Source organism: Haliotis rubra, unplaced genomic scaffold, assembly GCF_003918875.1.
Source record: "Haliotis rubra isolate DU_JTF1 unplaced genomic scaffold, ASM391887v1 Scf163, whole genome shotgun sequence".
NCBI classification, from domain to species: domain Eukaryota; kingdom Metazoa; phylum Mollusca; class Gastropoda; order Lepetellida; family Haliotidae; genus Haliotis; species Haliotis rubra.
Genome location: NW_025765592.1, coordinates 1016405 through 1038560, shown reverse-complemented (window position 1 = coordinate 1038560; position 22156 = coordinate 1016405). Strand labels below are relative to the sequence as shown.

Below are 22156 nucleotides of genomic sequence, written 5' to 3'. Positions count from 1 at the left end.
CAGAGGAAGTTTGTTCCATAGTCGAGGAGCTGCGTGTCTAAAAGACTTCTGTCCATAGCTGGTAAGATTATACTTTGGTGTGTTCAGAAGATTCAGATTTTGAGATCGAAGAGTCTTTAGAGGGATGTAGTCTACTAGCATATTAGAATGATATGGTGGTGCCATATCATTTTGACATTTGTACACCATACACAGAATTTTAAAGTTGATTCTCGCTTCAATGGGAAGCCAATGCAAATCCTTAAGAACTGGCGTTATGTGCGATGATTTTGGTGTTCTCGTCACTATCCTGGCAGCAGTGTTCTGGACTTTCTGGAGCTTGTACAGCTGACGTTTACTGATTCCTATCAGTAAGCTGTTACTATAGTCAAGTCTAGAATGAACAAGCATTTGCACAAGTCTTTTAGCGGCATCTCGTGTTATGAGATGGCTTATTTGACTGATACAACGTAGATGGTAGTAACAAGTTTTACAAAGTTTAATTATTTGCAGTTCCATAGTAAGCTGAGAATCAAAGATGACGCCAAGGTTTTTTACATGGTCAGCAAAAGGGATTGAAGCATTTCCAACTTCAACAGAGGTGACAGGAATGTCACGCAAATCATGTTTAGTGCCTATCAAAAAAACCTCTGTTTTCTCATCATTTAGCTTCAACATATTTGATGACATCCAGGACTTGACATCAGTTGAGCAATCAGTAGTACGTTGTACAGCCTCCTGAACATTCTCGGGTTTGAAGCTGTTAATCAGTTGACTGTCATCAGCATAAGATTGATGGCCCATTTTATTATTTTCTATCACTCTAACAAGACTAGTTGTATAAAGCACAAACAGCACAGGAGCCAGCACAGATCCTTGAGGTACTCTACTCGATAGTAAGAAACATTTAGACTCTTCTTGATTGATAATGACAGTTTGTGATCTATTACTCAGGTATGACGCAATCCAGGTAAGCGCAACATCTGTAATTCCCATCTCCAGATAAAGTCTTGAGAGTAGTAGCTTATGGTCCACACTGTCAAACACTGCGGATAGATCTAAGAGTGTTAATAAAGCAATATTCCCATCCTCAACTCGATTTCTGAGCTCATTCATGACTCGCAACAAAGCAGTTTCTGTACTGTGGTTGTCACGGTAGGCAGACTGAAACTCATCCATAAGTCCATTTTCTGTGAGATGATCTTTAAGTCTTATATTCACAGCCTTTTCGATGATTTTGGCGATAAATGAAAGATTTGACACAGGCCTATAGTTTCTCAGATAGTTAGGGTCTTAATCGCTTTTCTTGAGAAGAGGCTTCCCAATAGCAGATTTGAGAGAGTCTGGAAAAACTCCAGTGGATATACTCAAATTCACCAAATTGGTAATGAAAGGAAGAAGTTCATCCAAATAAACCATCAACATCGATGTGAGTAGTATATACAGTGGGGGTACGAGATCACTTTTGCCAAAGGCCTCTGTAAAGCTTTATTTCATAGATAAAGCCTTTATCAGGCCCCGATCTCTTCCCCCCAGTGTATATACCACTTTTGAACCCCAACCAACTTCCTGGGCACTATGACCATGAGCCAACACTGTCCTGGTCACGTGCCACTATTGTGATCGCCCTATATAATGTTGGCCTCTAACTCAGCACAATTTCAAGACATTATGTGAATGTTTGCAGTCCATTCAGACTCTTGACTTCAGTATCTAGTGTGACCACCACCAGGGGCAATAACTGCAGCACAGCGTCTATGCATCGAGTGCACCAATCGATTGATGATGGGCCATTGGCACCTGGAACCACACTCTGAGAAAAACCTGGCTCAATAAATCGGCTTTGTTCAGCCTTGGTATGACACTATTCAGTCTCCTCTGAATTTCATCCCAAAGATGTTCAATTGGGTTTAAATCAGGACTAAGGGCTGGCCAGTAGTATATACAATGGTGGTACGGGACCAGGTCCCCCCAAGGGCTCAAATTAAAAATTTGAGCCCTCGGGGAGCCCCTAATCCCGTACCACCATTGTATATACTACTGTTTGATGTGCATGTCAGAAAGGAGATACATGACAATTATTCAGCAGTGGATGATCTGTAAGGGACTGTGTCGCGAGGTGCGATCATCAACTCCTCTCTGACGAATGCTCTCGGCGGCCCATCTTTCAAGTAGTACAAGTTCGGTTCACCGTCTTTGATGTCGACCAGGTCTACGTTGTACATTTTCATGGACCATCTCGGATCGGTGGCGCGTTTTCTGCTGTCTCCCTTGTATTCTCCTGGCTGGTACAAGTACCTAACGCTGACACGGTCCGGTGAAGTTTTCTCTGCTTTATCGTGACGTCGTGCCGCCGGCCGGTGACGATTCGATGGATTTCATTTTTATGCCTTTGACGGGTCTCTTGCCCACGAGTCTGGTGCAGCCACCACTTGAGGCAAGCGTACGACCCATTCTGTGTTTCTGTTTCGGGATCCACCAAATCCCGCGAGTACTGGTGCGAGAACAGACGTTTGGCTAAGGTGTGATTGAATCTCTCGACTATGGCTTGGCTACGGTGAGCTCCTGCCACACCTCGTCTCACTTGGACTTTGTGCTTGGCCAGCAGCTGCGACACGGCTCCTATGAACTCGCGTCCGGGATCGACTTGCAATACGGTAGGCCATGTCAAGTGACTGCGTTTGTATATGCGTTCAAAGGCTTTGGCGACTTCATTCGAATCTTTCGTTGTCAACGGTTCGGCTTCCTTGTAGCGACTGGCGACGTCAACGACGATCAGGGAGTACTTATAGGTTTTGCGCCTCACCCTGTCGTGAGGGAGAAACAGGAGGTTGGCTTGGTGAACGCGATTCGGCGTTGAAATGTCAAATTTTCTTCTCGGGATGTACCGAGGCGCCAGCAGGTAGACTTGCCAGATGGCTTGTTTTTTGAGCCAGGCTTTGGCTTTCTCTTCCGAAACTCGAGCAGCTTTGGCGAGTTTCAGGATGGCATCCGCGCCTTTCCAGTACCCACGCGGGCTGTAGTATATTTTCTCCACTGTGTATGTATTACCTGAGCGTTATTTATTCATTGCACGCGTTGTGTCCGTACGCATAAGTGGTGATTTCATCGTCGGCAATCCATCGTTTCGTGTACATGGGAGACAGCGATGTCTTGTTGATCATCAGTCCGTATATCCTATGTCCATAGCTTCTCAACATGTTCATCTGGTGTTTGAATGTTTTGTTTTCGAACAGGGCTTCCTTAAATCTGGCGTGCTTGATTTATTTTTTCACCTCATGTTTTTTCACGCCTTTCGCCTTCTTGATTTCACCGTCGTTGGCTTTCTTGATGGAAAACATCTTGGGTCTCAAGCCGACGTACTCAGCGATCAGCGTGCCCTGCGCACTCGTCCTTCATCTTGCCGAGCACTTTTTAGTTGACTTGGCTGCGCATGGGGTGATCTTTGGGGTAGTCGCTGGTGTCGTACAGGTGCATGTGTTTCTTCATGTCCTCGTACACGTCCTCGGTGTGGATTTCCATGAGCAGGGAATCCGTGTCCGTGTACAGCACTTTGCACTTATCGTTGCTGTACTGTTTCTTCAGCTCGTTGTAGTAGAAATCGTACATCAGGTCGAGGACGCTCATCCCTACATAAACGGGTCGGTTGAACATGATGTGGGTTTTGTTCATGTGCAGCGCCGCCAAGTCGTCGTCGAATATCTTGCTCCGGTTGAACGCTGGGCTGGCGATGAGCTTCTGGAGTTTTTCTTCTTTGCTGGATCTGACCAGCTTCACGTTGACTCGTTTTCTCAAGTTCTCCATCGTTTTGCCGAACACCGAGTTGTTCATGAGCTTGTACAGGTTTTTCTCGAAGTCGCTCGTGGCCAGCTTTCGCAGCTGCGTGTTCAACCGAATGTAAGGTTCCATCCACGGGCTTTGATGGAATCCGAGCGCGTGATGTACTTTTTTCAACTTCATTCCCAGCGACAGGTACAGCTGCAGGTTGCAGTAGTGGACAACGTATTTTGACTTGTCCATCAAATTCGGCACGAGTTTTTCAATGTTGGTCAGCTTGTTGCCTCCGAGCAAGCTTCATGGGTAGTCGGACAACCACTCCGGGTTCACCCTCAATTGTTCGGGAGCCAGCGGATAGCTGTTGTGCGATTCTTGCAGTTCCGCGGGGTACTCCAAGTCCACTTCGTATATGTATCGGAGTCTTCGGGGATGCTATTCACGTCGATATCGGATGGGCAGACGACCCATTCGAATTTCCTGGTGGGGAGATATTGGCTCAGGGCCCAGCTGTACAGGTTGTTGGCGTCGAGATAGAGGATGTGGTTGGTCGGTTTGCTCGAGTCGTGACCGGGCATGTACTGGTTGTTGGCTTTGGCGTATTGTTTGGATGCCATGGAAATCCCGCCTCGCAAGCCTTTCTCCACGAACATGTGCATGTCGTAATCCGTTAACAATTCCAATTCAATCCTTGTCTTTTTCAACAAGGCATTCCAAGAAAGGCCAGGGGATGAGAAGTACCACGCGGGGTCCAGACCGTACTGTTTCGCACATGTTTTCCTGAATATCTTGAACACGTCGGCCAGCAGCAACACGTCCGTTTTCAGGTACTGGTCGTGGTAGTCGCCCAGAGTCTTGCAGTCCAGTTTGTCCCACACGTTGAGGGCATGCACGTAATCGTCCGGGGTGATGGCCGAGTCGGTCAAGTTGCTGTGAAATCAGTCGATGGGAGGTAATCGCGTCTTAGTCGAACCTGGACCAATCGTCCATGTACTCGTAGGGGTAGAATCCCTTCCAGAGCAGCAGAGGTCGAGACTCGGCGTCGGTGTATCGATTGGTGATGTCGAAGTCGTTCGGGTCGTTGGTGTTCACCAGGCTATCCAGAGACGACAGCAGGAACTGAACTGAGTCGATGAATTTCAGACTGTCCAAGGAGAACGAGATGTGTTTTTCCATGTTGTTGGGGATGCACGTCAGGTTGCCATCGACCTTCGAGATGGTCTGCATGATCAAGTGAGCATCGTACCCGCGAAGATTATGAAACACGACGGGGATTTTGATGGTTTTGGGATTGAGTTTCAGGTTGCAGGCGTTGTGAGCGGCGCCTCTGTACGGACCGGTGACGTGGCAGTGATCTCTCACGACATCTCCATTCAGGGGTTCGTCGCACACGTGGCAATTCTTAGCCTTCTTATGAGTTCGCCAGTCGTCTTTGGTTCATGTGAATGGGGGCGATGATGTACAACCGTTTCCTGATGAATTTCTCTTCATTTTGCAAGCACGTGAGAAATCTGTAGACCACGTCAGGACTTCTGAAGACCACGGGAGCGTTCGTGTTTGTCCGTCGCATGGAACGACTTGACGGCGTTCTTGAACGTTTTGACGGCGTGGTTTTCACGAGCGAGTTGGTCGTTGATGAACTGTATTCTCTGCAAGCGTTTTCTGGTGTACTGGGCTTGAGCGGCTTGCAGTTGCTCCAAGGCCAAATCACGACATTTACGTTCCGCTTCCACCTCGACCGCGTTCGACGTTCGTAATTTGGAGAAGAGATAAAATGCGAGGACGTTGACTAATGCACCACCGACCATCATGGCGATCGTAGCCATTTTTCTTTTGTTTCATAATATTACTTCAAAAATTTTTCTGGTATAATTCCTTGTTTAATGAGAATGTCTTTGGTGGCCATTGCCATCCCTAAGTCCATGACGAGCATGCCCATGTCCTGCACGTTGAAATCGAGTTTGATCAGAGGCTGTTTGAGTGGCGTGAACCCCCACGGTTAGTCCAGCAACCACAGCGGCGTTGATATGCGGCGTTGACGAATGTTTTTCCTTCAGACGACGTAGTGTCTGTGTGTATATATATATATTTTTAAAAATATTTTATAACACAACATGCGGATCTATTCCTAATTGTGGTGGCCTCGTCTGCTGCTGCTGTTGTTGTGTTGGTGATGATTTGTTGTTATTATATAGCAGCATTGCAACGACCACCATCATGCTTAATCCCGCTGCTGTCGCCATGGTGACAATCCACTGAGTATAATTATTCTTATTGCGGTGCTTGACTCAACCCCCTTTTCTACCATTGACGACTTTTTTAGGATTCTTCTTCTTCTTAGTGGTGACTAGTTGTATCGTTGGCGTTTCCTCCTGCCCCGCCCTTGGTGTTTGCTCCGGAGAGTGTGCATCGATGTGGTTGTTCTATATTATTATCATTTTTTTCCTTTTTAATTTGACAATGCTTCGCCGTGATGATCGGCGCAGTCAACGGAGCTAAAAACATGCCGTATCTGTGGAACAGCATGCAGCTGACTGCGCTCAAAGCGTTGTCGATGAACCGATCTTTCTCGAGATCTTCCCACAGGTAAAGTCGACGTTCCGGTGGAATAGGAAGGAAGTATGATGCTACGCCTGCGTAGATCTGCGTTATGACAGACCCTATGGTTTTCGTCATTTCGGCACCTGGCTTTGTATCTCGCCTACAGTTTGTCGATTACTCCGGCTGACATTTTGTTAATTTTCTCTGGAGTGTGGTCGCTACCCCCACCCAAGTATTGTTTGGCTTTGCCACCGACCGCGAGCGACACCATTCTCTCTCGCTTGTCATTTATTGTTGTCATCATCCAACATTTGTTTGAGCAGTTCATCGCACTCCATCTTATAACATAACAAACAATTTTTAAGTTTAATAAAATCAAAATCTGAAACACAGTGAGATGAAAGTCAAGTTGCACACAACGAGTGTTTCAAACATCATAATTTTTTTTTTTTGCTTAAGCTATGTTGTTGCTTAAGTTATGCTAGAAGTTTGCTAAAGTTTGCTAGGATTTTGCTTAAGTTTGCTAGGATTTTGCCCAAGTTTGCTAGGATTTGCTTAAGTTTTGCTTAAGTTTGCTAAGATTTGCTTAAGTTTGCTAGGATTTGCTTAAGTTTTAGGATTTGCTTAAGTTTGCTAGGATTTTGCTTAAGTTTGCTAGGATTTGCTTTAAGCCTTTTGCTGCCTTGCTAAGATTTGCTTAAGCTAGCAGACTTTGTAACTCTAGGGGTTGTTTTGCTGGGTTTCAGCAGGAGTTTTGCGTGTAGCGACTTTTACTCGACTGTTTCGGGTTTTCACTTTCGTTTTGGCGAGCTGTTTCTTCAATCGCTCTCGCTCTTGTTTGTTTCGGGATCATGTCGTTTTCTTGCAAGCACTCCTCGAACGAATCGCTGTCCTTGCAGTGAAACATGGCGACCCATTGCGTCTGTTCCCGTAAGTCTTTCAGCACCGAAGTTGAATTTCTGAGTCAGCACCCAAACGCTGTGCTTTTGTGTCGGCCCGAAGGCCGTATGCGACACGACAGCGTCTCGCTTTTTAACCATCTCCTTGTAGGCGCTGCAGTCGTCCAGGATGAACAACATCGATTCTCCTTTCAGCTTGTTGTGAAAAACGCGCAACCAGTCCTGCAGGCGAGTTCCAGGATCGATTTTGTGCACGTCCGGGTCTGTCATCACCCACTCTCTCTCTGCGTACGTCTTGTTCACCCGTAAAGTCGGGCAGAGGATGACGATGTGGTGGAACGTGTTGCGAAAGTAGCCTTCCAGCATGTCCAGCGCGAATGCCGTCTTACCGCACCCCGTCTGACCACACACGATGGCGCAGTGGGGATTGCGAGGTAAATCAATAAATGGCTTGCACGAATCTTCCATTGTCTATATTGAGTTGCGCGTCCATGATCACATACAAATACAACTTACTGGCGGGGGTCTGCGCCTTCTTGGTGATTTGGATGGTGATCCCCTTGACGCCGTTGTCGATGCGATGTCCGCTACCGTGCAGCCTGTCGTCGTCCGTGGATTGCATGTCCAGCCACAGCGCGTAATACCTATCCAGGTATGTATCGAGCGTCACGTAGGACAAACCCAGGTCTTTGGCGACGATGCTGACTTCCGGCGAGTGTCGTTTGACGGTCGATAGATTTTTTATCTCGTCCCACTGATGATGAGCTCGCATGCCTTGGCTGAACAGCTGGTTGGGCACACCCTCAATGATCACTTCCACTTCGTGATCTCGGGATTCCAAGTGCATTCGCTGTTCCTTTGAAACGGCTCGTATTCCGCCACGGGGACGATCAAAATGCCTTTCATCGATCGAGCCGGCACGTTCAAGTTGATGTTCCACAGTGTGTCGCTCTTGTCCTTGATGATCGTCCGATGTCGCAGCACGCGGTCGTACAGGATGGACAGCTTTCCCGAGTACTGTTGGCGAACCTGCCGGACCAGTTCCGTGCTAATGACCATGTCGAACTTCAGCGAGATGTTGTCGACAACGTAGCTGGCCACGGTGCCGTCCGGCGTGAAGATGACTTTGCCGTAGTCGTTGAACATGAGTTCGTATTCCAACCGATCTCCCAGCGTGGCCTGGTAAAACGGCATGTGCCCCTCGAGCAGCTCGAAGTCGAGCGGTATGCAAACCGATTCCCGTACGCCTCGGCGACGGCTTTTTCTCCTGTCGTTATATTGTCACGCATAGGTCGTTGGCACGGTAGTTATCCCAACAAAGTCCTTGATACGCCATGTCATCATGTTCGTTTGGGGTTCTCCAGAGGTCTGAGTAACAGTAAAAAAAGCTGCTGTCGTCGATGCTCAGCACCTCGTTCCCACTGATTTTGATGGTGGTTTTCTTGACGATAGGGCGACCCAGGTTGTGCACGATTGCGCGTTTGTTGTTGGTGGACTCCAACGACGATGCAGCAGCCATGGACACCTCGTTCATGGGTGACATCGTGGGCAAAGAGCTTTTAAAGCAGACCGTGGACGATTATTACGATGCCCTAAAACGTGATAAAAATTACGTCGAACCATTGGGTCGCGACTATCCGAAGTTCAAAATTGACAAGGAAGGGACGCTGCGATTGAAAGCTCATCCGGAGGTCGATCTCATGAACAAACCCTGTCAACGCTAGGCAGTCGCCGTGGTGTTAGTCAACTGATACGCGGCAAACTAAACCTGCGAGATTACAGCGGTGGCGTACGACCCAAAACAAAACTTGCCCCGAAGGTCGTCCAAGATCTGCAAAACGCAAGGAACAAACTCGGTGATGCTAGCACCGCCAGCGATCCGAGAGAAATGCCTCATGGCTTTGGGCTTCATCGTATCGACCCTGGTTGTATCGCTGACGGGCGGTGGAGGCACACCACCAGCACCCAAAGAAGGTGGATAAAAAAACCAGTTGAAATCGCTCGGCGAAGCCCTGGCGAAACTGGCTGGCAAAGCCGCTGAAGCGCTGCCTGGTATCTTGGGCAGCATCGTGTCCTGGTTGCTAGGTTTCTTATCCAAAACCGTCACGTGGCTCGGTCAAAACCTGTGGGCGTTAGTCGTCGCTGTGGCGGGTCTGGTGTACGTCACGGCTAAGGAATTTTTAACCAAATGAGACACAGTCCGACAGCGATCCTGCCGACCACCAGAGCCGTTTTGCGGTCGACATGTTTGTTTGCCTGCATGTGCGGAGGCAGCTGCTGCTGCTGCTGTCGTGGTGTTGGTTCTACTTTCGGTGCCGGTGCCACGATTCCCGTTTCGTAGTGCGGCACAACTCAACTCGCGTTATTGACTTCCAGGTTCAAGCCAAGCTTTTGATCAGCGGTCGGATAATGATTTCGTTGTTGTTACCCACCACTCGGTTCCTCCTCAGTTGCATGTCGCTCGGAGCCATGTACAGTTCCGCGCCGAACACATAGTCGACTTTCGACCGGTCATATTCTAGTGTCTTTTCTTAGCGTATGATGGCACTCGTCAGATCGACCGGTCTTGCGATGGCGTCCTCGATGTTGACCACGAACTGTTTCTGCGCGTCGTAATCCGTCCCTTCATGACCCACGATGCTGGAACGCGTTTGCGACTGCGTGCCCAGCACGGCCCACACGTAAGTTCGAATCATTCAATTTGACGACACCAGCACGAGTAAACACTTTCGAAGTGTCCAGCATAAACATTTTTGCTTTGTCCGCGGGTCCCTGCTCAAACCTCCAAACACGGTAATCCTTGCTGTCGTCGAAAGCCATGTAGTCGTCGTCGTTCCACTCGTTCGTCTTGACGTAATGATAGGACTTGTAACCCCAATCTTTCACAAGCAGTTTGCTTGCTTTTGTGAGAGACATGTTGTGAACGATGGGAATGCCCAAACCGTGGTTTAGACCCGCAAAGCGTAATCGACCCCGTCTTGAGGATCTAGTTAGAATTCACCATAAAGCAGCGTTAAATGCATACGCGTCGATCATTATGGATTGTTTACGACATTCCCGCGCCCGTGTCTTGAGGAATCGGGTGCTGATTTCTTTCAGGATACATCTGATCTGGAAGTACCTTTGAAATTAGAACAAAAAGGACCAGTGAGATGACAAAGTGTCATTACAACAGTGTCTCAAACATCATGATCTTTCTTGGCTTGAAGTATGCGTAGAAATGCTAAAGCCAACTAGAAGTCTGCTAAAACTGCATAGGATTGCGGTGCTATTGTTTGCTTCGCCTTTTGTGAGCCTGTTTTAAGCACTTTACTGGTTGCTTAAGTTGAATTAAGTTTGCCAAATTTGCTTAAGCCATAGGACTGTGCTCTAAGTTTGCCAGGATTTGCTTACGTTTGCTAGGATGCTTTAAGTTTGCTAGGATTTGCTTAAGTTTTGCTTAAGTTTGCTAAGATTTGCTTAAGTTTGCTAGGATTTGCTTATTTTGCTTAAGTTTGCTAGGATTTTGCTTAAGTTTTGCTTATGTCTGCTAGGATTTTGCTTAAAAGTTTGCTAGAAGTTTGCTTAAGCTAGCAGACTTTGTACTCTACTGGGTTGGTGGGTTTTAGCAGGAGTTTGGTGTGTGTTCGTTTTGGCTGAGCTGTTTCTTCACTCGTTCGTTCTTGTTTGCTCGGGATCATGTGGATTTTCTTGCAAGCACTCCTCGAGACGAATCCCTGTCCCTTGCAGTGAAACAGAGGCGACCCATCTTTTGCGTCTGTTCCCCGTGAGAATCTTTCAGCACCGAGTTGAATTTCTGAGTCAGCACCCAACCGCTGTGCTTTGTGTGTCGACCCGAAGGCCAATGCGACAGCTGGCGTCGCTTTTTAACCATCTCCTTGTCGGGCGCTGCATTCATCCAGGATGAACAACGTTGATTCTCCTTTCAGCTTGTTGTGAAAACGCCGCGCCAACCAGTCCTGCAGGCGAAGTTCCAGGATCGATTTTGTGCACGTCGGGTCTGTCATCACCCACTCTCTCGCTGCATCGCACGTCTTGTTTACCCGTGAAGTCGGGCAGAGGATGACGATGTGGTGGAACGTGTTAGTAGCCTTCCAGCATGTCCAGCCACTTAATGCCGTCTTTCAGGCACCCCGTCGACCACACCACGATGGCATGATCGGCGCGGAAATTGATTGTTTACCTGCCAAATGGGAGGCAGCTGCCGCTGCTGCTGCCCGTCGTGGTGTTGGTTCTACTTTCCGGTGCCGGTGCCACGATTCCCCGTTCGTTATGCGGTAACTTTTCGCGTTATTGAATTGCGGGTTCAAAGCTGCATCGAGCGGTAATGTTTTCGCGTTGTTGTTACCGAAACCACTCGGTTTTGATGAATCGAATCACTCAGTGGGAGCCATGTACATCCACGCCGAACACATAGTTGACTTCGAGATCGCGTCTTTTCATAGCGTATTATATCATCGCTTTTGGGATGTTGACCAAGAATGTTTCTCGGTTTGTACATATTGAATTGTTTGTTATATAGTATACGTGTTTACTTTTTCAATATGTACGCAACGCTTCCCGGGAATCACGAGCGGCAAGTCCATTCAAATGAAGCACGCCATCGACAACACGTCGGGTCAGCTTGAAGTCGGGCTTTGCGACATCACATACTATCCGCAATGGACCAACATCGGCGGAAACACTTACTGGCTGTTCGTCAACGACGACTGCAACCAATTAACATACGGCTACTACAGCGTGTGCTCGCTCAATGACTCAAACCCGTGGAAGTCGAACTCAAAATGAACGACTCCAACGGCACGGTCGTGTTGGTCAACAACGGAGAAAACACTTTGAGACTCAGCCGGCTGTTGAGTAAAACGCTCGGGTTTACGTCGAACGTAATACCACCGGAAACCACCGTGACTGGCACGAAATTACCCGATCTCGTTCCATACCGCGAACTGTGCGTTCATCACGATCAGCTGAGCACGACCGACAACGTTCAAGGCGAACGACCTTTGACGCTGCTGAGAGCTGTGCCGGTGAAATCGGAAAAGTACAACGACGGCAGAACCGAATCGTTTTTAAATTCGCAGCAGTATAAGAAATTAAGGCAGGGCACCATCACGGAATTAAAAATATCGGTTTTAGACATTAAACATAATCCAGTCAATATAGGATACCTGAGCATGACTCTGCACCTACGCGAAAAGACAATGACCAAAGCTTGGTCGAGGAGCGACCATGCGACTGGGAAAATGTCATACCATCGCGTTCTCCGACCTCCGGAGACACCGCAGCGGATTCGACGAGCCTGGAATCGAGGGCAAGAGCTATGCGCATTACAACTGAAAAACAACATTTACAAAGCGCTTTGAAGTGCCGCCACCAAAGGCAGCAGTGGATCCGACAACTGCATCAAAGCCCTAAAGAGATTCGTCGACACCGAAGGAGCGGTCAACAACGAGCGGCACGACCTTGTCCGCCAATGAAGAGAGGCGAGTGGGCCGATATCCAGGGCCTTCCGTGGCAAGCTGTTCGATCTGAGCGATGTCGAGACCACGGTCGTCGCTCGAAACGCGCCTTACACTTTCATGCTCACCGACGACAACAAATGGGTCCTCGTGCCCTCTCGAATTGACTGGATCATCAACATCACGTTCGGCTCTCAACTCGTTTTTACGGAAAGTCCTGAACGAGGGAATAATGCTCTTGGCTTACATCCCGACGCCAAGGCGCGCGTGATGATCTCAGCCAGCTCGCCATAAAATGAATTAGCACACGTGCTATCCGGGAAACCCAGGACGCAAAGCGCAAGTTTGCAGATGGTGACGGGATTCGACGAATTGAAAGACATCATGGAAAAATCTACCGGCCAATTCCACGCTGATCATCCAAGTCTTCCTAGGCGAACCACCATCTCCATCGCGCGAAGTTGAAATCGTGAGAGGGATGAAACTCTGGTGGTCTAAGAAATTACAACACCACGTTTGCTCCGTTTACGTTGTGGTGAACGCGAACGCGTACACCAGCCTGCAGGGAGTCACTGTCACCGTGGAAGACACGATATTGCCAAAATTTTCCTACCCGACAACATACATTTCATGTGCTTGAAGTGCACATTCGAGAAATTATCCGAAAACCAATTGACTCCGCAAGCCACCATCGTGTTCTCCGATCTCGGGGACATGCGAGGATTCGACAAACCCGGTACGGAAAACGCCTTGTACGTGTTGCACTTACAAAACAACGTGTACAAACGACGAGAAGTCGTCTTCGAATCTCAGTTGAACTGGATAATTAACTTGGTCCTCACCTATCCCTATCTTATCACAGATGAGGATCGTAATGTCCTCGAACTAAAAAACAAAGGGGTTCTACTGGACTGGTTTATTCCATTCGAGGAAAATGCATTTTACGCTACACCACTGCCAGATCAAAAGGGTTACATGCTGGTCGCCCATCAGGAATTAGGAAAACAATGGATGTATCTGAAAAAACTTTCTCACAGCACCAGGCTCGTGGGTACGTACGATACAATGTTCTACCCTTATTATCGAAGTTTTTCTCAGAGATGCCCCCAGGCAAAAAGTACAACTTCTGGATGCATTATACATACGCTGGTATAAAATCCATGAAAATCGACGCTGTCGTATTTACGTACAACCAGGAACAGTCCCCACCACAAACCTCGCTAGAGTCAATGTTTTTCAGGATGGACACACCATTACATTTGAGGCCATTTCCATTTCCATCCGAACATTTCCATTTTATTAGCTTAAAGTATATTCACCAACGATTCACTGAGGACCAATTAAATAGTATTTTGTAAGAGAGTATATACACACACATAGAATGTGACTGTACCCGGTCGTGGATGAAGTGGCGAAAACTCTGGAAACCGTAGACGGGTTCCGTTTGCAACAGATATGCGACATCAAACGACAACTAGAACAAGATCGCGATGCGCGTAGAGCGCTGCATAAAAAATATCACAGAGTCGTCAATTACGTGGACGGCGTCAACACTGCCCTGGTGGCAACAGGCATGGGATTAGGCGCAGCGGGAGTCGGGCTGCTATCCACCATAGTGGCCGCGCCCGTGGTGTTGGGCATCGAAATAACAGCAGGAATGGTAGGGTTAGCGGGATTGGCGCTTTAGTACATATCTCGCAGACTGCAACGTAAAGCGTTGAAACACGACGAAATTAGAGTTCTAGCCGAAGCGAAGCTCAACACGATAGAAGATCACATTTCCACCGCGCTCACCGACAGTAACTTATCTGAGGAAGAGTTTAGGTTGGTGCTCTCAGAACTCGCCAAATACCACAGAATGAAACAAGACATTCGAACCAAGTCTCATAAAATCTCTGAATTCAGCAAAGTCGAGAAAAAAAAGTAAGTGGAACAAGGGAGGCAACAGGCCCGAGAAGCCTTCCTCACGAAAACCAAACAAATTATTATCGGAGAAGATTCACGATAAACTGTTTCGCGGTCATCAACACAAGTGTAGCCAGCCAGCCAGTTCCATCACCTTCACACCACGAGGACCACTGATAGTGTTGAGCGAGTGAGAGCTGTACACATAGCTTGCTCAAAAAGTCAGTATCTCCTTTCTGACATGCACATCAAACAGTGGTATTATGCAATAGCGGTACGGATTAGGTCCATCTCAAGGGCTCAGATTTTTAATTTGAGCTCTTGTGGGGACCTGGTCCCGTACCACCATTCCCTATACTACTCTGGCCACTGCATAATGTTGACACCGTTCTGCTGTAGGAAGTCCCGTGTAGCTCTGGCAGTATGGGCCCGGGCCTTATCAAGCTGGAAAATGTTGTTCCGGTGACTGGCGAAATGTGGTATGGCGTGGTTGATACGCAGTTCCGACTCCCATCTGTGAACAGAACAGTTCTCCATTGCCTGTATCGCCAGTTTTGGTGTTGTAGGGCAAACTGTACATGTTCACGCCAATGACGAGGGGTGAGGATAGGTCAATGGTAAGGTCTATGACAATGAAGATTCCGCTGTTAAGATGTTGACGTACTGTGTCAGTACTGATTGGTCTTCCGTGTGTTCCCACTGTCTGGCATGCTGTTTCAGATGCCTGCATGTAGGGATTCTGTACATGCTGTCACACTTCATGGCGGTCTTGTCGTCTTGTGGTAACCCTTGGTCTGCCAGTATGTGGGCGATCATTTGTGGTGTTGGTGGCCCATAAACGTTGCTGCAGCCTGAGATGGTCCAGACGTTGACCTGGAAGTGATTGGCAACGGCTTGTGCAGTGTGGCCAGCTTCAAGTCTTCCTAGAGCCTGGTTCCTCTGTGCTTGTTATGAGTCGCGGCATCCTGCTGACGTTGTAATGTGCATGTTTGAACCAGGTTTGGGGGTGCATTTTATAGGGCTGGTCCTTGTGAACAGCATGCGATGCAGCAAGAGTTGCTAAAAAAACATGGAAAACACTGTACTATCTCCGAGATCAGGTTGCGTTTTTGAGACCATTTCTTGGGTTCAATTCTGAGTTTGGGAAGGAATGTGTTTGCTCAGGTAAAGTTGGAGATGTTGTCAAAAATATACAATCAAAACATTTAGTGAGTTTACAGGTATACGTTTCTGCGAAGGAAAATTCCAAACTGATGTTTCTTTTGCTGCTTAGTATATTATCAACAATGATAAGAATTCTTAGAATACTACCTCTAACACTTAGGTAAAGGCCCACCCATCCTTCCCCTGGGAATTCCAGAGTTATTTTCACACAAAGTATCCTAGGGAAAAATTGTGAAGTTTCCCAAACTCCTTCTGAGAGAACTTGGGAAGACCACGAGGAAGTTAGCCAACACAACATACGGATGTTGTAAAGTTTTTATTCAAGTTAAACCTGTGGATCAGAAACAAGTTTCAGGAAATAAGGCAATCAAGAATGATTATCATTATTGATAATACTTTAACTCATTAAGCCCGAGAGCCACTCCACTACTCAGCACCTGGAACCCCTGGAGGTTTAATTTTACGAAACATCTATGACAATGACATACTGTAAAGAAGAACTTACTTGCATACTTTATGATCTTCTATGAAATTAGCTTTTTTGCCAATATGTTTCTAGTGTATACAGATTATTTTAAGGAAAGTACTATTACACTAGTCTGTGACTAACATAGAGCACATTCATAGCTTGGCACTTTGTTTCATCTAGATTTAATGCAGAAAACATATGTGACCATACAAACATACATATAAAACATGTATACTACATATTCCTTTGTATAGACATAAAACAAAGAGTCACGTGATAGGGCGTCATCAAATTTCCCGAATAGAACGTTCGGTACCTCAACTGTTCAATATAGTGGCTGGTCATTTGTTATCTATGACCAATCGTATCATGAGATACCTGTCACAGAGGAAAGGACAGGTGATGGAGCGTGGGCGAAATTTCTGAAGAGCATGTTTAGTCACTCAACAGCTTAGATAGAGATTGATTATTTGCTATATCGTTGACCAGTCGATATGCTAGGTTTGAGCTTTATCAACTAAAGCTATCATGTAACAGTTTGTGTGTTGTAAACATACACACTGGTAACGATGTATGAAATATGCACATAAGACAAATAAGAGTAGATAGAGTCTTTGGCGAGTTTATTTGTCCTCAGAGATCGAAAACACATTTGAGTGTTTTTCGATAAGTAAAACAAAGCGATTGAAATCCAACCATAGAGTAGAGATAGTATTTATTTTCATATACATTTTACGCGACACAACTAGTACATAAAACATAATGGTTTGCTGTACATGTAAATATAATCTTCACCTTGATCTGAATGAATATCCAAACTAAAGTACCACGTATTACAGAATTCATGAAGTGACACTATACTGAATTATTATATTGTATAAACTTGCAGTTGAATCCCCCCAAATATTTATGAAGATGGGCTCGCCTATATTTATACTGAATGCAAACGAGGTTCATAAGATTACAGATGTGCATGCATGCATAAACATTACAGAGAGGGTGTGACTCCATAAAGCAAGTTGACCAATGATACAACATCGCATCTGTTTATTTTACACTTGTCACGGGACAAACCTTTCAACAAGGACGTAACTACATATGCATTCTACCGGAGGCTGTTATTTCAAGGTCGAAAGAGGTATTCAGTTATCTCACTACTGTAATCTGATTGAATGATTATACGCATGTGTATCAATACCGTAACTGATATACTATCCAGCTTTTATTGACGATGGATCAATAGAGACTGAGTTCATTGATACACGTGATAATTACACCGGATTTGATAATTACAGAGATCAAATGCAAATGTTTTACACAATGCTCATGTAAATTGCATAGAAAACTGGCAATTCAAATCAACATGAAACTTTCAACAGCTTGAACCAAAATGCTTGAAACATTTCCATTTTATTAGCTTAAAGTATATTCACCAACGATTCACTGAGGACCAATTAAATAGTATTTTGTAAGAGAGTATATACACACACATAGAATGTGACTGTACCCGGTCGTGGATGAAGTGGCGAAAACTCTGGAAACCGTAGACGGGTTCCGTTTGTAACAGATATGCGACATCAAACGACAACTAGAACAAGATCGCGATCTTGGCGTGAGAGCTGCATAAAAATATCACAGAGTCGTCAATTCGTTGGGCCGGCGTCAACACTGCCCTGGTGGCAACAGGCATGGGATTAGGCGATGGCCGAGTCGGGCTGCTATCCACCATAGTGGCAGCCCGTGGTGTTGGGCATCGAAATAACAGCAGGAATGGTAGGGTTAGCGGGATTGGCGCTTTAGTACATATCTCGCAGACTGCAACGTAAAGCGTTGAAACACGACGAAATTAGAGTTCTAGCCGAAGGGAAGCTCAACACGATAGAAGATCACATTTCCACCGCGCTCACCGACAGTAACTTATCTGAGGAAGAGTTTAGGTTGGTGCTCTCAGAACTCGCCAAATACCACAGAATGAAACAAGACATTCGAACCAAGTCTCATAAAATCTCTGAATTCAGCAAAGTCGAGAAAAAAAAGTAAGTGGAACAAGGGAGGCAACAGGCCCGAGAAGCCTTCCTCACGAAAACCAAACAAATTATTATCGGAGAAGATTCACGATAAACTGTTTCGCGGTCATCAACACAAGTGTAGCCAGCCAGCCAGTTCCATCACCTTCACACCACGAGGACCACTGATAGTGTTGAGCGAGTGAGAGCTGTACACATAGCTTGCTCAAAAAGTCAGTATCTCCTTTCTGACATGCACATCAAACAGTGGTATTATGCAATAGCGGTGCGGATTAGGTCCATCTCAAGGGCTCAGATTTTTAATTTGAGCTCTTGGGGACCAGTCCATACCACCATTCCCTATACTACTCTGGCCACTGCATAATGTTGACACTGTTCTGCTGTAGGAAGTCCGTGTAGCTCTGGCAGTATGGGCCGGGCCTTATCAAGCTGGAAAATGTTGTTCGGTGACTGGCGAAATGTGGTATGGCGTGGTTGATCACGCAGTTCCGACTCCCATCTGTGAACAGAACAGTTCTCCATTGCCTGTATCGCCAGTTTTGGTGTTGTAGGGCAAACTGTAGACGTTCACGCCAATGACGAGGGGTGAGGATAAGTCAATGGTAAGGTCTATGACAATGAAGATTCCCGCTGTTAAGATGTTGGCGTACTGTGTCAGTACTGATTGGTCTTCCGTGTGTTCCCACTGTCTGGCATGCTGTTTCAGATGCCTGCATGTAGGGATTCTGTACATGCTGTCACACTTCATGGCGGTCTTGTCGTCTTGTGGTAACCCTTGGTCTGCCAGTATGTGGGCGATCATTTGTGGTGTTGGTGGCCCATAAACGTTGCTGCAGCCTGAGATGGTCCAGACGTTGACCTGGAAGTGATTGGCAACGGCTTGTGCAGTGTGGCCAGCTTCAAGTCTTCCTAGCGCCTGGTTCCTCTGTGCTTGTTATGAGTCGCGGCATCCTGCTGACGTTGTAATGTGCATGTTTGAACCAGGTTTGGGGGTGCATTTTATAGGGCTGGTCCTTGTGAACAGCACTTGCAGCAAGAGTTGCTAAAAAAACATGGAAAACACTGTACTATCTCCGAGATCAGGTTGCGTTTTTGAGACCATTTCTTGGGTTCAATTCTGAGTTTGGGAAGGAATGTGTTTGCTCAGGTAAAGTTGGAGATGTTGTCAAAAATATACAATCAAAACATTTAGTGAGTTTACAGGTATACGTTTCTGCGAAGGAAAATTCCAAACTGATGTTTCTTTTGCTGCTTAGTATATTATCAACAATGATAAGAATTCTTAGAATACTACCTCTAACACTTAGGTAAAGGCCCACCCATCCTTCCCCTGGGAATTCCAGAGTTATTTTCACACAAAGTATCCTAGGGAAAAATTGTGAAGTTTCCCAAACTCAAACTTGGGAAGACCACGAGGAAGTTAGCCAACACAACATACGGATGTTGTAAAGTTTTTATTCAAGTTAAACCTGTGGATCAGAAACAAGTTTCAGGAAATAAGGCAATCAAGAATGATTATCATTATTGATAATACTTTAACTCATTAAGCCCGAGAGCCACTCCACTACTCAGCACCTGGAACCCCTGGAGGTTTAATTTTACGAAACATCTATGACAATGACATACTGTAAAGAAGAACTTACTTGCATACTTTATGATCTTCTATGAAATTAGCTTTTTTGCCAATATGTTTCTAGTGTATACAGATTATTTTAAGGAAAGTACTATTTACACTAGTCTGTGACTAACATAGAGCACATTCATAGCTTGGCACTTTGTTTCATCTAGATTTAATGCAGAAAACATATGTGACCATACAAACATACATATAAAACATGTATACTACATATTCCTTTGTATAGACATAAAACAAAGAGTCACGTGATAGAGAAGTGATCATCAAATTTCCCGAATAGAGCGTTGGTACCTCAACTGTTCAATATAGTGGCTGGTCATTTGTTATCTATGACCAATCGTATCATGAGATACCTGTCACAGAGGAAAGGACAGGTGATGGAGCGTGGGCGAAATTTCTGAAGAGCATGTTTGGTCACTCAACAGCTTAGATAGAGATTGATTATTTGCTATATCGTTGACCAGTCGATATGCTAGGTTTGAGCTTTATCAACTAAAGCTATCATGTAACAGTTTGTGTATTGTAAACATACACACTGGTAACGATGTATGAAATATGCACATAAGACAAATAAGAGTAGATAGAGTCTTTGGCGAGTTTATTTGTCCTCAGAGATCGAAAACACATTTGAGTGTTTTTCGATAAGTAAAACAAAGCGATTGAAATCCAACCATTGAGTAGAGATAGTATTTATTTTCATATACATTTTACGCACACAACTAGTACATAAAACATAATGGTTTGCTGTACATGTAAATATAATCTTCACCTTGATACGAATGAATATCCAAACTAAAGTACACGTATTACAGAATTCATGAAGTGACACTATACTGAATTATTATATTGTATAAACTTGCAGTTGAATCCCCCCAAATATTTATGAAGATGGGCATGCCTATATTTATACTGAATGCAAACTAGGTTCATAAGATTACAGATGTGCATGCATGCATAAACATTACAGAGAGGGTGTGACTCCATAAAGCAAGTTGACCAATGATACAACATCGCATCTGTTTATTTTACACTTGTCACGGGACAAACCTTTCAACAAGGACGTAACTACATATGCATTCTACCGGAGGCTGTTATTTCAAGGTCGAAAGAGGTATTCAGTTATCTCATTACTGTAATCTGATTGAATGATTATACGCATGTGTATCGATACCGTAACTGATATACTATCCAGCTTTTATTGATGATGGATCAATAGAGACTGAGTTCATTGATACACGTGATAATTACACCGGATTTGATAATTACAGAGATCAAATGCAAATGTTTTACACAATGCTCATGTAAATTGCATAGAAAACTGGCAATTCAAATCAACATGAAACTTTCAACAGCTTGAACCAAAATGCTTGAAATACCTTTGTATGGTTTACATGTAATACTACTTCTGTCTATGTCTAAGATTTTTTTTAATTACCAACTTACTGTGTTTTGTAACAAACGTAGTAAAAGATTTCATTGTTGTAATAACACTGACATGTATATATATTCGATGCAAAGACGCGATATTCGATTAGGAATCATTATAAATTTTAGATTATTGAAAATAACTAGTTACAATTCAGTAAGCTTTAAATTAGTAAGTTAATTTATGTCTAATCTATTCGAGCTTGGATGTATAATTATTTGTGTTTATACATTATATTTCATTATATGAAACATGACAACGTAATAATACCTAAAAAGTAAATTCAAACTATTCTATTGTGTTTGAATTCTTTGTATGTCCTTGAAATTTTGTATATTGTTTCCTATTTATTAGGAAGTTGAACAAAACATAATCTACAGTAACCTCTAAACCATTACATCTAATTCAATCAATGTGCATAAGAAATATTTTAGTATCCATTTCCAAAACATCATAATCCCCTTTCTCGCCGACATGTGTTCATTTGTCAAAAGCTGTATAAGCTTATGATAATGATTAGCAATTGCTATCAAAACACTTTAAATACTTCTTCTGATTGACACTAAAGGTAGCACCTCTCGTAAGAAAAGCACATATTTGCTCAGTACTACTGAATTGGTTGAAATAACAGGTATATTTTGAGATAAAAAAAAAGTAATGACACACATGTGCGTCACTTTCTGAATAAGAGGCGCTTTCTATTGAGGAATATATGTGGCTCTCGCTGTGAGAAACTGCCAATTACCTGCCCCATAAACGCGTCACTCGCTAAGAGGAGCTGATTAATTTGCCCCATATATGCGGCTCTCGGCCTTAATGGGTTAAGTTTCAAAGTTATATGGATGGATATTGGTGGTCAGCTGTCAAGTGATTTGGT

General features: G+C 45.0%; 1 protein-coding gene across 1 annotated transcript in view; it reads left to right on the top strand.

Annotated features, from left to right (window-relative positions):
- Nucleotides 1-22156, top strand: part of LOC124271750 — a 387369-nt gene that overhangs the window by 303444 nt on the left and 61769 nt on the right. The window lies entirely within an intron of this gene.